Raw genomic sequence first — 15857 nt, forward strand, 5'->3', positions numbered from 1 at the left:
GTGCTTGTGGCTCTTGTACATAAAAACGATACAGCCGAAGAAACACCGGGCTTGGGTTAAGTACTGTAATCTAACAGCACAAAGCCATCGCTGGGAAGTGCCAGTGTAAGAAGGGTTTGAATCCAGCTTTGAGGTAGGAGGCCCTGTTGGTGACCTGGGAGCTCTTCCATCTTGTTCTCTTTATTTTTCTTTATAATTTTCTTTTTGGGTGGGGACGAATCTTTGTAATTTCTTAATACATTCAGCCATTAGCTCAGGGCATCTCTGAGCTTGTCTCAATTGCACAGGTTCATGGCCAGACCTTTTTTTTTTTGCAATATGCATCGACTGGAATAGACTACAACCCATTGCTTGAGCTAACACGGGATTTTTTTGTCCAAGGGAAAGGCTGGGTTTGTCCTTTGTCGCACTACATGATTGTATTTCTAGGTCAGGTCTTTATGTGTAGTCACATGAAGTTTCCATTTGGACAAAACACCCAGTAAGGGTCTTGATGCTTGATGCTGTTATGATTAGAAAGTTGTCTAATCAAATTTTGTTTCCAATTAAAAAAGATTGGATTAGCTCTCAGACTGAGCCCTTAGCTGTTATTTTTAGTCTACAACTAATGAACCCCTGAAAATAGAGTGTATAATGAAAATACAGTGATTGCTTCTGCTGGGATGGTTGGGAAAATACATTAACAGATCAGAAAGGGTAATAAATCTTCCGTCACAACCTTCCTCATTAAACTAGATAATTTGAAATTGCCTCCAGTGTATTAAACACTTCATTATTTTGTAGGGAGCAACACACAAGACAAAAGAGTAGTGTTCCTTCAGTGTTCTTTTAATTGATAGCCAAAGCCTGGAAAAAGAAATAAAGAGAAAAAAAGAAAGATCAAGCAAATTTAGTCATGAAAAATCCATCTGAGCACTGGCTGTGTTGCTGCACAACTTGGTCAAAGCCATCCCAAACTTCACATCCTCTGACTTAGGGGGAGCAGAAAGGCCCAGAAAGACAACCGTAACCCAGCCTGCGTCACAAGCAGCGTGGCCAGCAGGTCAAGGCAGGGGATTCTCCACCTCTACTTTGCTCTTGTGACACCCCACCTGTAGTCCTGTGTTCAGCTCTGAGATCCTAAAATAAGGACATGGACCTTCTGGAATGAGACCAGAGGAGGCCATGAAGATGCTTTGAGGGCTGGAAGCACCTCTACTATGGAGACAGGCTGAGAGAGCTGGGCTTGTTCAGCATGGAGAAGGCTCCACAGAGACCTTAAAGCAACTTCCAGTGCCTAAAGGGGCCAACAAAAAAGCCAGAGAGGGGCTTCTCACAAGGGCCTGTAGGGATGGGATGAGGTGGAATGGCTTTAAACTGACAGAGGGCAGATTTGGATTAGATATGAGGCAGAAGTTCTTACCTGTGAGGGTGCTGAGGTGCTGGCACAGGTTGCCCAGAGAAGCTGTGGCTGCCCCATCCCTGGCAGTGTCCAAGGCCAAGTTGGATGGGGCTTGGAGCAACCTGGCCTAGTGGAAGGTGTCCCTGCCCATGGAAGGAAGGTTGGAACTGAATGGTCTTTAAGGTCCCTTCCTATCCAAATCATTCTATTACTCTATGATAATACTGTGGGAGAGTGTACAGTGCAACAGAATAGCTCTACTGTATTTGAGATAGTGGCTTTCTCCACCTGCACAGTTGCAAAATTAGATAATTTCAGGTTTTTAGATATTTTTCTGATGGTTTTAGCACATCAGAAATGAACAGCCCCCAAAACTTAGAATCATAGAATCATAGAATAGTTAGGGTTGGAAAGGACCTCAAGATCATCCAGTTCCAACCCCCCTGCCATGGGCAGGGACACCTCACACTAAACCATCCCACCCAAGGCTTCATCCAACCTGGCCTTGAACACCACCAGGGATGGAGCACTCACAACCTCCCTGAGCAACCCATTCCAGTGCCTCACCACCCTAACAGGAAAGAATTTCCTCCTTATATCCAATCTAAACTTCCCCCGTTAAAGTTTGAACCCGTTACCCCTTGTCCTGTCACTACAGTCCCTGACGAAGAGTCCCTCCCCAGCATCCCTATAGGCCCCCTTCAGGTACTGGAAGGCTGCTATGAGGTCCCCACGGAGCCTTCTCCTCTCCAGGCTGAACAGCCCCAACTTCCTCAGCCTGTCTTCATACGGGAGGTGCTCCAGTCCCCTGATCATCCTCGTGGCCCTCCTCTGGACTTGTTCCAGCAGTTCCATGTCCTTTTTATGTTGAGGACACCAGAACTGCACACAATACTCCAGGTGAGGTCTCACAAGAGCAGAGTAGAGGGGCAGGATCACCTCCTTCGACCTGCTGGTCACGCTCCTTTTGATGCAGCCCAGGATACAGTTGGCTTTCTGGGCTGCGAGCGCACACTGAAGCCGGCTCGTGTTCATTTTCTCATCGACCAGCACCCCCAAGTCCTTCTCTGCAGGGCTGCTCTGAATCTCTTCTTTGCCCAGTCTGTAGCTGTGCCTGGGATTGCTCCGACCCAGGTGTAGGACCCTGCACTTGTCATGGTTGAACTTCATAAGGTTGGCATCAGCCCACCTCACAAGCGTGTCAAGGTCCCTCTGGATGGCATCCCTTCCCTCCAGCGTAAAACTTGCTGAGGGCGCACTCAATCCCACTGTCCATGTCAGCGACGAAGATGTTAAACAAGACCGGTCCCAACACCGATCCCTGAGGGACACCACTCGTTACCGGTCTCCAGACGGACATTGAGCCATTGACCACAACTCTTTGTGTGTGGCCATCCAGCCAGTTCTTTATCCACCGAGTGGTCCATCCATCAAATTGATATCTCTCCAATTTAGAGAGAAGGATGTTGTGTGGGACAGTGTCAAACGCTTTGCACAAGTCCAGGTAGATGACATCAACTGCTTTACCCTTATCCATCAGTTCTGTAGCCCCATCACAGAAGGCCACCAAATTGGTCAGGCAGGATTTCCCCTTAGTGAAGCCATGCTGGCTGTCACCAACCACCTTGTTGTTATTCATATGCCTTAGCATGCTGTCCAGGAGAACGTGCTCCAAGATTTTGCCAGGCACAGAGGTGAGACTGACTGGTCTGTAATTCCCCGGGTCTTCCATTTTCCCCTTCTTGAAAATGGGGGTTATATTTCCCTTTTTCCAGTCATTGGGAACTTCACCTGACTGCCATGATTTTTCAAATACAATGGCCAGTGGCTTAGCAACTTCATTTGCCAGCTCCTTCAGGACCCGCGGATGGATTCCATCAGGTCCCACAGACTTGTGCGCATTCAGATTTTTAAGAAGGTCTCGAACCAGACCCTCTCCCACAGTGGGCCCAAGGTCTTCACTCTCACAGTCCCTGTGTCTGCCTTCCAAGACCTGGGTGGTGCAGTCAGAGCCTTTGCCAGTGAAGACCGAGGCGAAGAAGTCATTCAGAACCTCAGCCTTCTCCAAATCCTGTGTAGCCAGTTCTCCCGAAAGCTTCCTCAGGGGGCCTATGTTGTCCCTAGTCTGTTTTTTGTTTGTTATGTACCTGTAGAATCCCTTCCTGTTATCCTTAACATCCCTGGCTAGGTTTAATTCTAACTGGGCCTTAGCCTTCCTAACCTGGTCCCTAGCTTCCCGGACAACATCCCTGCACTCTACCCAGGCCGCCTGTCCTTGCTTCCACTTTTTATAAGCCTCTTTTTTCCTTTGAATTTTCCTCAGCAGCTCCTTATCCATCCAAGGAGGTCTCCTGGCCCTCCTGCTGCACTTCCTTCTAGTTGGGATGCAGCACTCCTGAGCTTGTAGCAGGTGATCCTTGAATATCAACCAACAGTCTTGGGCCCCCCTGCCTTCCAGGGCTGTATCCCATGGAACCTTACTAAGCAGGCTCCTGAAGAGGCCAAAGTCTGCTCTTTTGAAGTCCAGGGCAGTGAGCTTGCTACACGCTCTTCTCACTGTCCTGGGGATCTCAAATTCGACCATCTCGTGGTCACTGCATCCAAGGCTGCCCTGGAGTACCACATTCTCAACAAGCCCTTCCCTGTTGGTGAGCACTTTAACTTAATTTCTTTATCAGCACCTTAGTGTTATTCAGAGGCATCTAATACTACAAAGAGGCAAAGGGTGCTGTCAGCCTAAGGGACGAGTCTGCAGAAGCACAAAGGATAACCTGAGTGGAAAAGGACAGCAAGGAAGAGGAGTCTGGGGTGACAACTGGACTGAGAAAGGAAGCCAGTGCCAGGGTGCAACAGGGACTTTTCCCTGTGTGGCTGGCTGTGACCTCTTGTCAGTAGGAATAGGAAATCTCCAGTCTGGTGTTTTTGGCTAGGAATATCTCTGTGTGATCTTCAGCCTCCTCAGAAATTCCTCACTTTTCAGGACATCTTTGGCCTGGTGAGCTGGGAGCTGAAAGCACGCTGAAGGCTTTTCTTGTCCGTGTCTTTACAGCAAAACACTGGCATTAGAGTAGAAGATGCCTGAGATGCTGCCAAGGTAAGACATGGTTGGCGAGAGGGACATCCTGTCATTTTTATCCTCCTGTCGGTTTTATACTCTCTCAGCCAAATTATACCTTGGTGTGGTGCTTTCTGGCTCTGGTATCCTTGTATACAAGAAATCTTGGTCCTTTGCCTAAAGAGAGGGGAAGGGCAAACGTGAAGGGGAAAGAGAAGATTTTATCAGTGAAGATACATTTAAAGGTGGCAGTAAGTGGGAGGGTGTGAGTTTGGTCCATCAGCCACAAGGCACTTGCCCTTTGTTGATTCACTGAGAACACAAGCATTTAAAGATAAGCAAAAAAAAAAAAAAAACCCAACCAAACTGCTCCCTGTTTGAGCGAATGCCTCTTCCTGAGCCCTCTCCTCCAAATGGGTTAAAATAAAGATCAGCTCTCACCCCCTTCCCAGCCAGCCCTTCCCAGGCATGAGCAATGCTTGGTTTCTGCTGGATATTCCCTCCTGACAGGATCTTCTGCTATCACAGGTACAATCCATTGGTACAAATTACCTGAGTGGGCGGCAGATTCTTGGCTAGACAAAAGACTAGCCAAGGAATAAAAGGAGCTTTTCTTTCACATGAGCCAGGGTGATGCATGAACATTTTGGTATTGTGCTTCATTTAATAGTGAAAACGCAAGGAAATAATCCCTTGCTTTATCTGATGCACTATTTATTGTGATTCTAGGCAGACAGGATTATTGAGGGGGAAGGGAAGAGGAAGGATGCAGAAGAACTAAAGGGAAGGAAAAGTGGGGGAGGAAAAGCAGGTAACCAGAGTCACCTCTATTCAAGGGCTTCCCAGGCCAGACATTGTGCCCCTGCTCTTTCATCTCCCGTTCTTCCCCCACATTGTAGCATCATAGAATCACAGAATGGTTTGGGTTAGAAGGGACCTTAAAACTCACCCAGTTCCAACCCCCTGCCACAGGCAGGGACACCTTCCAACCCAAGCCCCATCCAACCTGACCTTAAACACTGCCAGGGATGGGGCAGCCACAGCTTCTCTGGGCACCCTGTGCCAGCGCCTCAGCACCCTCACAGGGAAGAGCTTCTTCTGGATATCTAATCTAAAAACCTCCCCTCCGTCAGTTTAAAGCCATTCCCCATTGTCCTGTCTCTACAGGCCCTTGTAAGAAGCCCCTCTCCAGCTTTGTTGTCCGCCCCTTTAGGTACTGGAAGCTGCTCTAAGGTCTCCCCAGAGCCTTCTCTTCTCCAGGCTCAACAACCCCGGCTCTCTTAACCCGTCACAACCTGAAATGCACAGCAGCAGGAAGCCAAGCAAAAAGATGTAACCCTCTCTCTATATCATGTTGGCTGGCGCAGTATCACAAGCATGGGAAATTATTTCTTTCACTACCTCTGCCATCTTCATCTTTACTGTATTTGTACTTTAACACAAGACTTTTACACTGATTTAACTAGTCTTACATGAAAGTATAAGATATGAATGGCCATGCCAGGATGGACCAAAAGCCCATCCCCAGCAGTGGCCACAAGTGAAGGCTTGAGGAAGATTAGCTCAGAGAGCAGCCAGCCCAGTTCAGCTATGCGTGCTTTACTTGTCTCAAAATCAAAATAAGCATTACTCCATTACCTTATTTCGAATAAGGCTGCATGCTGGTATTTTTTTACAGTCTAAATATGATAGTGTGTCTTAATTTCTAACAGCAGGGAGATTCATTGCAAACAACTGGCTGCAAATCAGTGAATGAATGAGAGTAGATCTCCACAGAAGTATGCTTAATTCATTTGCCAATTACAGTTCTTTTTTAATTATGAAAATACATTTTAGCAGGCACGTAATACTACTTTGTCTGAAAGAAAGGTAATTTCTACCAATATTAGATTTAACTGCAGTGCTGGCTATCAGATCTTTGCTGAGAGGGAAAGGAAGGAGTGCATTCATGTTTTACTGCACTTCAGCATAATCGTTTTGGAATCTGATCCTGCAATCCTTGCTGCTGCCTACTTGTTCCTTAGGAACAATTTGTGTGATTAGGAGCTATTCAGAAGTTTAAAGAGCGTTGCACTTGTTGTTTTTACCTCCTGTTACTTCATTAAGCCTGAGGTTCAAACAGTGGAGCTGGGGGAAGGCCTCCTGTTCGGGGAGTTGGCTCCTTCTGCTATTTTGGCAGCATATCTTGTTTTCCCAGAATGTGTTTAGCTAAAGTAGTGCTGAGGAAGCAGTGTGACACGGTCCAGGACGAGACTGGTTTTCTCAGGTCACCGACCAGCCTGGACCCTGTGATGCTGGGCTGAAATGTTACCGAGGAAGTGCTATTCGTGCTCAGTATGTGTATTGCAACAGCAGCTCGATCCTGCCAACCTCAAAACTAAAACAAGGAGGTACTCCACATCCCGAAGGATTTCAAGACTAAGCATAAAATGGGAAACAGCATGTGAATATAGGCGAGGTGGTGGAGGGGAGCGGGCTCTGCAGCAGTGGCATTAACCAAGTCCGAGGCAACAGTCATGAGACGGGAATTTCCCAGAGGAGGAGAACGAGCTCCTGCCGAGCCGAGCAAAGGCAAGAGGGGACCTGGGAAAGCAGGCAGCAGCAGGGAGCAGAGCTTGCTGGAAGCAGTTTTTAAGAGCCCATTCTGCTAAACTGCCTCCAGCACAGCCCCAGGGAGCACGAAATAACTAGGCAATCGTTCTCAGATCCCTGTGATAGTGAGTGGAGCCCAGCACGTCTTGCAATGTACTTTATCGCAAGTCAGTTCCTTTTCTTTCTAAATGGCTGTAGAGGAGGAGTGTTTCTGCTAATGAATGAGGATGCATTCAGTCCTGGGCGGGGGGGGAAAAGAGTTTACAATGGGGATTTGAAATCTGTTTCTTCAGACAGTATGACAAACATTGACGGGGTAGTGCTTGGCCCCAGGCAGGGCGAACTGAGATAATGCTCACTCATACAGCCTGGAGCTGGTCTGGTGGGGAGAGCTGCCTGGCTCTGCTGGGAAGGCTCGGGATGAACTCTGGATGTAGGACTTCCATGAAAAAAATCCAGCGCTGGATTAACACTTTTTTTGCTCTCCTTCAGTGGGAACCCCCCTCCCCGGGTAAACCTGCACGAAGACCAACCTGTCACCCGTACTCCGCCGGGATGAGACTTTCTCATCTCAGACCTCATACAAAAAGTCCCAAAGTCAATGAGGAAGCTTTGAAGCGAACTTTGGATCAGGCTCATTCCAAACCTTCCGTTATCTCACAGCCAATTGATCACTGAAATGTCAGTCATTCTACCCAGGGAGGCTTTCTAGTATTTAAACAGCTACTACCCTGCATTAATTTCTTCCTGTTTTCATAAGAGAGAAGGGGAACTGAGAACATTATGGTAAATGCCTCAAGAGTCCAAAGAAGAGATTTTGATGGCATTTTCTGAATTCATTATCATTGCCAGGGATGTGGCTGGAAACAGGCCCAAGGTTAAAAAGTTCAAATGTTTGTTTTCTTCTTTTTTAATTCCTCTTGCTCGAAATTATCTTGGCTTCAGTTAATTGCAGCTACATTTGCACTTTAAAGGAGCTCTGTCAGACATGGTAAAAATATTTAAGTCTCATTTATTTATAGGAATCCTTCAGACTTGGGTGACTATTAGCTTGACAAATCCATTTGACCTAAAATATAATGAAGAAGTGTATTTGTGGTATGTTCATTAGTCGAGAACAAGTCTTCCCAGGGCTAATCTGTTTTCCGGCTGTACTCTTCCAGCAGGCTGATAGAAAAGTAAGACCCAAAGAAGGAAGTGGATTCTTAACAGTGATCATGAAAACTGCTTTATTCTCAGGGCATTTTTGCATGGCATTAGCAACTACAAGGCACCACTTCATCACAGCACTTAAGCTATTTGCTGAATCAGGGACTGAAGAGCTGAAGAGAAGGAGGAGGAATGACATGGGTGTTATACCCACAGATTTTCTCAAAGCATTAAGTAACTATTAGCTGCTCAGACAAGATTTTGATGTGTCAAAGCTGGAGTGGGTGAAATTTGTGCTTTTCCGATGGGGTAGCCCAAAACTGACAAGGCATTGCAGCCATCATGTCCTTGCCTAGAGCAGGAATGGTAAAGATAAAATACAAAACCTTAGCCCTGGAATGGCGTAAATTCCCTCAACTGCACCAAGAGATTCCTAAAACTTCTGAAATTAACAGGTGAGCATCGACTTGGTCTTCATCTGGAGGATTTTGTGTCAAATGGCCAGTTTCTATCCAGTTGCTAGAACATCCCAGATGTGTGAGTAAAACAACAGTCCCCTGGAGCCAGGCTCTGCATAAAGCCTCATGCAAGCACTGAAGGCACTCAGCCCTCACTGCCATGCACCCCTGGATCAGCTCCGGATGTAGTGCTTTCCACACAATGTTTTATACTGAATGATCATGTCAATAATTCATCACACACCCTTCCAGTAGCACCTTTGTCATATCAGTGACTTATAGATCTTTCACAAGCTCAAATGATCCTTATGTGCATCATTCCCTGAATTACTACAAGCCATTTGACTGTAAATGTGTTCTTTGGCACCAATCAGTGGATCATTGACCTCAGCAGTACGGCTACATCATCCATATACATCTGAAGCAGACACCTCAGCAACTTGGCATTGAAGAGTTAATTTCATATATAGACTCATGGAATGATGGAATGGCTTGAGTTGGAAAGGACCTTAAAGACCATCCAGTTCCAGCCTTCCTGCCACAGGCAGGGACACCTTCCACTAGAGCAGGTTGCTCCAAGCCCCCTCCAACCTGGCCTGGAACACTGCCAGGGATGGGGCAGCCACAGCTTCTCTGGGCAACCTGTGCCAGTGCCTCACCCCACTTTTCCTTGCAGTAAAGAACTTCTTTAATATGTAATCTCCCCTCTGTCAGGTTAAAGCCATTCCCCCTTGTCCTGTCACTCTATACCCTTGTGAGAAGCCCCTCTTCAGCTTTTTTGTTGGCCCTTTTAGGCACTGGAAGCTGCTCTAAGGTCTCCCCAGAGCCTTCTCCATGCTGAACAAGCCCAGCTCTCTCAGCCTCTCTCCATCGCAGAGGTGCTCCAGCCCTTGGAGCATCTTCGTGTGTTCCTCTGGACTTTTCCCAAAAGGTCCATGTCTTCCTTATGTTGAGGGCCCCAGAGCTGGATGCAGTACTCCAGGTAGGGTCTCATGAGAGAGAAGTAGAGGAGGGGAATCTCCTCCCTCAATCTGTTGGTCATGCTGCTTCTGATGTAGCCCAGCATACAGGTGGCTTTCAGGGCTGCAAACACACACTGCCAGCTGATGCTGAGTTTCTCACTGGCCAACATCCCTAAGTCCTTCTCCTAAAAATGCAACTAGGCTGTGCAACATCGGAGATCTCAAAGACCCTTAGAGGTTTTGCAGAGAGAAGTGCCCAAGCACAGAAGCATCTCTGAGTGAAAGAACATATCCCAGCTGCTTTGCGCAGAAACAAAAGTACAAAATACGGCCAGAAACGGTGTCATAGGGAAGTGATGAAAAATGGAGTGTTTGAGATCTAGTAATTCCAGGCATATTCTCCCTGCTGGGAGCTGCTCATTGCAGCAGGCACTCCACAGCACAAATGATACCCTCACACAGAACTGGCTTTGCCTTTGGTGAGTCTCCATCAGTCAATGATGCAGATATAGCCCCAGACTGACAATTGCAAGGGGCTCAGAGGCTTTGCGAGGGGAGGATTCCACATGTCTTCTCTTTCTCCTTTTCCTATGGAGCTAGTGTTGCCCACAGTCACACTTGAGAGACTTGAGGCCAGCTGGACCTTTGGTCTCTCCCCCTATGACTATTAAGTTTCTCCATCAGGGATGTCTATGTGCCTGCATGTTTACATCCATTAGAAAACATGGGCCACAGGGAAAATCAGCTCTGCCTCATTGCCAGGCCAAAGCCTCCATGAGCCAGCTCTGCCCCTCACCTCTCTCTCCCTCTCCAAAACAGAAAAAAGAGCTCCATTTACAATAGCAAAATGAGAGTGGAAAAAATGGGGGGGGGGGGGGGGGGGAGGAGGGGGAGCTTTTATTTGCTTTTTAGGCTTTTGAAAAATGAAATTTTCCAGCTTGTCTGCACAGCAGCAAGCCCTTGAAAACATGATCTGTCAGAGAACGAAGGGCCATAATTTCACATCATCTGTCTGTCGGAGCCGTGGCTGGGAGCCAACAGCAAATGTCACAAAACTCATTGAGAGACTGTGAGGATTGCAACACTGCACCAGGAGCCATGGCTTGAGATTGGGCGTATGAAGAAAGAGGATGGGGAGGACAGAAAGACTGATAAAAGGTTTGGATCCTCAGGGAACTACAGTTCTCTCTTTGGGGCTGGGGATAAGGTGGGTGTCTCTCTTCACTGGTGTCACACGGGAATTTTCTACTTCCCATTCACTAAAGAACAAGAAAAAACCAAAGAGAGCTCTGTCTTATGCTGCCAGACATAATCACTAGCTACAAGATCTGAAAAGAAACCCATGCAGAAGCTTGACACAAGATCAAGCCGCTACATATCCTCTACTGTGGGAAGAAAATGTACCCAAAAATCACTCCTTGTCACAGAAAACTCTTGTGTTAGTACCTAAGTGCCTGGTGAGGTGTCTTTAATGACAGTTCACCTGCTCGTAATTTCACAACAAGCAGACAGCAATGCTTCCTTTCCAGTTCAACCCAGTTTATCTCATCTCCTCAATAGGGTGCATTTGCCATCCCAATGCACTTTGAACCAGTTTTATGATTTTATCTTCATGGCAACAAGCCCCTGCTTTGAGAAAGAGCACTTATTAACTAGAGACAGCATCACTTCCAGAGTGATTTATTTTATGGGGGTTTTGAAATAAATGATCAGTCAATGACTGGCCATAGGGGAAAAGCATATAAAAGCTTACCACATGCATTGAACATACCATCTGGTATCCTTTAAAATCTAGCTTCAGGGTGGCTCAGCTAATTCTTCAGAGTGCATGATGTTCACAGCACACAGTGAAGCATGAATATAAAAGCTGAGTGACATCTCCCAGGAAGAATCAACACTGTAACTGAAGCCTAGTATCTTACATCTCACTGTCAGACACCAGCGTTTCCTTAATGAAAACTGACGTTACAGTCCGCAGTCTGAAACTCATTAAAAAGAAATAAAACCTAATCCTTTTACTTCAGGGCTGGATGGAAAAGGGATGCCTCCACTGCACCTCCGTTCCTTCTTCTGATGAGCTGATGTAAAAGCAGAAGGGACAAAAAAGATACTGTTATTGTTCCTCTGGATTTATTGCTTTGTGGCATTCACAGCCCTCTGGGTGTGATAGTTTCCTGACTCTGATGCTTGCCACATTTCATGATCTGTGTTCCTGACCGTGAAAAGTACTAAATTGGACAATTTAACTATTGTTCGTTGGTCTGTTACCCCAAAGTAAAGACTAAGGCAGGCAAGTGGGATCAAGCGCACCCTCAGCAAGTTTGCCAATGACACCAAATGTGTAGTATGGGCAACACGCTGGAGGGAAGGGATGGGATCCAGAGGGACCTGGGCAGGCTGGAAAGGTGGGATAGTGCCAACCTCATGAAGTTCAACAAGGCCAAGTACAAGGTCCTGAACATGGGTTGGGGCAATTCCCAGCACATTCCCACACAAATACAGGCTGAGCAGAGACTGGATTAAACGCAGCCCTGAGGAGAAGGACTTGGGGGTGTTGGTTGATGAGAAGTTCAACATGAGCCAGCAATGTGCACTCGCAGCCCAGAAACCAACCGTATCCTGGGTTGCATTGAAAGAAGTGCGAGCAACAGGTTGAGGGAGGGGATTTTCCCCTCTGCTCCTCTCTTGTGAGACCCGACCTCACTGCACCCAGCTCTGGGGCATGAGAAGGCTCCAGGGAGACGTTAAAGCAGCTTCCAGTACCTAAAGGGGCTGACAACAAAGCTCGAGAGCGGCTTCTTACAAGGGCCTGTAGGGACAGTTCAAAGGGGAATGGCTTTAAACTGACAGAGGGGAGATTTAGATCAGATATTAGTTAGAAGTTCTTCCCTATGAGGGTGCTGAGGCACTGGCACAGGTTGCCCAGAGAAGCTGTGGCTGCCCCATCCCTGGCAGTGTTTCAGGTCAGGTTGGACGGGGCTTGGAGCAACCTGGTCTAGTGGAAGGTGTCCCTGCCTGTGGCAGGGGATTTGGAACTGAATGACCTTTAAGATCCTTTCCAACCCAAATCATTCTTTCATTCTATGAATTATGCCCAATTTTGACACTGAAAGATAAGAGAGCGGCTGACAAACTAGAGGGCGTTCAGAGAGGGGCCTCTGACATGACTGGCTGGTGAGAGCATATGATATAGGAAAAGAGGCAGTGGAAATTGTATTTTTGAGCTAGGAGAGAATGTAGGAGGCACCTTAATGCAGCCTCCAGCCACGCAAAGGGGTGTTACAAAGCAGGCAGATGCTTTGCACAGGCATGTGGCAAAAGGACAATCAGGAACAGTTACGAGTCGCAGCAAGAGAAAGTCTGACAAGAGGCAAGGAACAGTGGTAGTATTCACAGTGCCTGTACTTAGGGATTGGGCTGAACGTCCAGGGAGGTTGTGCAATCTCTGACTTTGGCAACACTGGAAACTCAAGCAGACAAGGTTCAAAGCCAGCCCTGTTTTGAGGAGGTTATGCCAGAGTTTCTTTCCAACCCAAATATTTATATGATGCTGAAGAAAAAACAAAGCAACCTACACTTGTGACGTACAGGCAACAGCACAGGCAACACACACCAACATGGACCTGTAATAAAGAACTGCCCTCACATTATACCAAACAGCCTCTCTGAATCATTTAAATAATACCATAGCAGGTCCTACAATGGAGGCATGGAAAATAATGCCTCTTACTAATTGGGAGCCAAATTTCCTTCACTCAGCTTCCATTCTCTTCCTTAACAGCTGCAAGCAGGCTCTAAATTTGCAATTTCATCCCAACATTTTTTCCATTACATAATTCTGAGTGCAAAGTAATGTCTTGCAATAGGATGTGGCCAGGGCTCAGTGTTAGGCCCAAGTCCTACTCCTGGCACTAAGATGGACCAATTGCACCCACATTATGTAAAGTTGCACCTGCAGCTCTTTTTAAAGCCTTCAGCATATATATAAACACAACAGATGGAGAGCTGCATTTGCCTGAAGGAGGGGAAAGCTCTGCATAAAAATAAATATTTGTACAAAAATTCACCATTCTTTCTGCTTTTTCAGAAAGGGGGGTGTGTGCATTTATTACACATTCGGTGATCCTAACATGGAGGTTGGTGAGGTTGGCTGGTATGGATATTGATTGAAAGTGCTATTGCAGTCCCAATTTGATACTTGAGTATACTTGAGATATCATAGAATCATAGAATAGTCAGGGTTGGAAAGGACTTTAAGATCATCTAGTTCCAGCCCCCCTGCCATGGGCAGGGACACCTCACACTAAACCACCTATCAAACTGATGTCTCTCCAACTTAGAGACAAGGATGTCATGTGGGACAGTGTCGAATGCTTTGCACAAGTCCAGGTAGATGACATAGATCATCACTGTTGTTGGCCATGTGTTTGCTCATTAATTAAGGTTTTACCTACCAGATTGTTCAGGAACAAAAGTCATGCTCTGGGGGCTCCTGATATCACTGTTGCAGTCCAGGCAACAGTGGACTGCATGGGCCCACGGTGGGGCCCATGTGAGTGTGGAAAAGCGAAGGTGAGCTGAACCGCTGTGCCTGGCATGCAGCAGGAGGAAGGTGCCATGCTAGAAGTGCTGTTTCTACAAGAAGTCCCTCCAAGTGATGGCTGTACTCAAAAAAGCAATTGTGAAAGAATCACAGAATGGTTTGAATTGGAAGGGACCTTAAAGCTCATCCAGTTCCAACCCCCTGCCATGGGTAGGGACACCTTCCGCTGGACCAGGTTGCTCCAAGCCTTGTCCAGCCTGGCCTTGAACACTGCCAGGGATGGGGCAGCCACAGCTTCTCTGGGCAACCTCTGCCAGTGCCTCAGCACCCTCACAGGGAAGAGCTTCTTCCTCATATCTAATTTCAATCTCCCCTCTGTCAGTTTAAAGCCATCCCCATTGTCCCATCCCTACAGGCCCTTGTAAAAAGCCCCTCTCTAGCTTTGTTGTCAGACCCTTCAGGCACTGGAAGCTGCCCTAAGGTCTCCCCAGATCCTTCTCTTCTCCAGGCTGAACCAGCCCAGCTCTCTCCATTCTTCACAGCAGAGGTGCTCCAGCCCCCTGAGGATCTTCACCTCCTCTGGACAAACTTCAGCAAGTCCACTATGAACTGTGCAGCCAGACTAAATTTTCCAAGGCATTTAATTGAATTTGGAGGGGAGCATATTAACAAATTTACCATGCCACCCTGGGACTGGGTCTGTAGCAAACGTCAGTTTAGTTTTGGTAGTAATGATTTATGCAAATAAATCAGTAAAAATACTGTGGTTTCACAACTGTTGCAGCTACCCCAGTGCCTGGACCCTGCTCCTGCTGCTGGTTTTCCCCAGTTGCTTCAGAAATGTCCCAATAATGACTGTGAAAAATAGAAAAAGATGTGCGCTGGTGAGGGGAAGGGTGGCAGCGCATGGGACACGAACAGCATGTTCTTGGCATTGCCCATGCCCGCGTTTCTGCTGAGTTTAATGGAATTATCTGTGCACACGAATTCTTGCAGGGTTAGTGCCATAGCTTGGAGGGGCAGGGCAGGGAAGCTATGTGATGCATTCAGTCCTCCTTACTGCAAGGGTCTGAGGATACGAAGATACAGGGTCAGAGGTTGTGCTCTCTTGTGAGAAAACCTCCAAGTTTTCAGGCATGCTTGTCTGTCCTTTAGGTCGCAAGTGTGACAACTGCAGAGTCTGGGTAACTTTAAATGAAATTTCATAGAGAATCACAGAACGGTTTGGGTTGGAAGTGACCTTAAAGCTCATCCACTTCCAACCCCCTGCCACCGGTTGGGACACCTTCCACTGGACCAGGTTGCTCCAAGCCCTGTCCAGCCTGGCCTTGAACACTGCCAGGGATGGGGCAGCCACAGCTTCTCTGGGCACCCTGTGCCAGGGCCCCATAGTGAGTAACTTCTCCCTCATATCTGATCTGTACCTCCCCTCTGTCAGGTTAAAGCCATCCCCCTTGTCTATCCCTACAGGCCCTTGTCCAAAGCCCCCCTCCCCTTTCTTGCCAGCCCCTTCAGGCACTGGAAGCTGCGCTAAGGTCTCGCTGGGGCCTTCCCGGCTCCATGCGGAACCACCGCAGCCCCCGCGCCCTGGGCGCTGCGGCTCCGCGCCGGCCGGCAGCCGGGACCCCAGGCCCCACCGCCGCCGCTGCCCCAGCCCCAAGCCACCGCCAGGCGGCTCCTGCCGGCGCCTGGAGAGCACCACGTGACAGCTCGTGGA

Source organism: Lathamus discolor, chromosome 6 (genome assembly GCF_037157495.1).
Source record: "Lathamus discolor isolate bLatDis1 chromosome 6, bLatDis1.hap1, whole genome shotgun sequence".
Classification (NCBI taxonomy): Eukaryota; Metazoa; Chordata; class Aves; order Psittaciformes; family Psittacidae; genus Lathamus; species Lathamus discolor.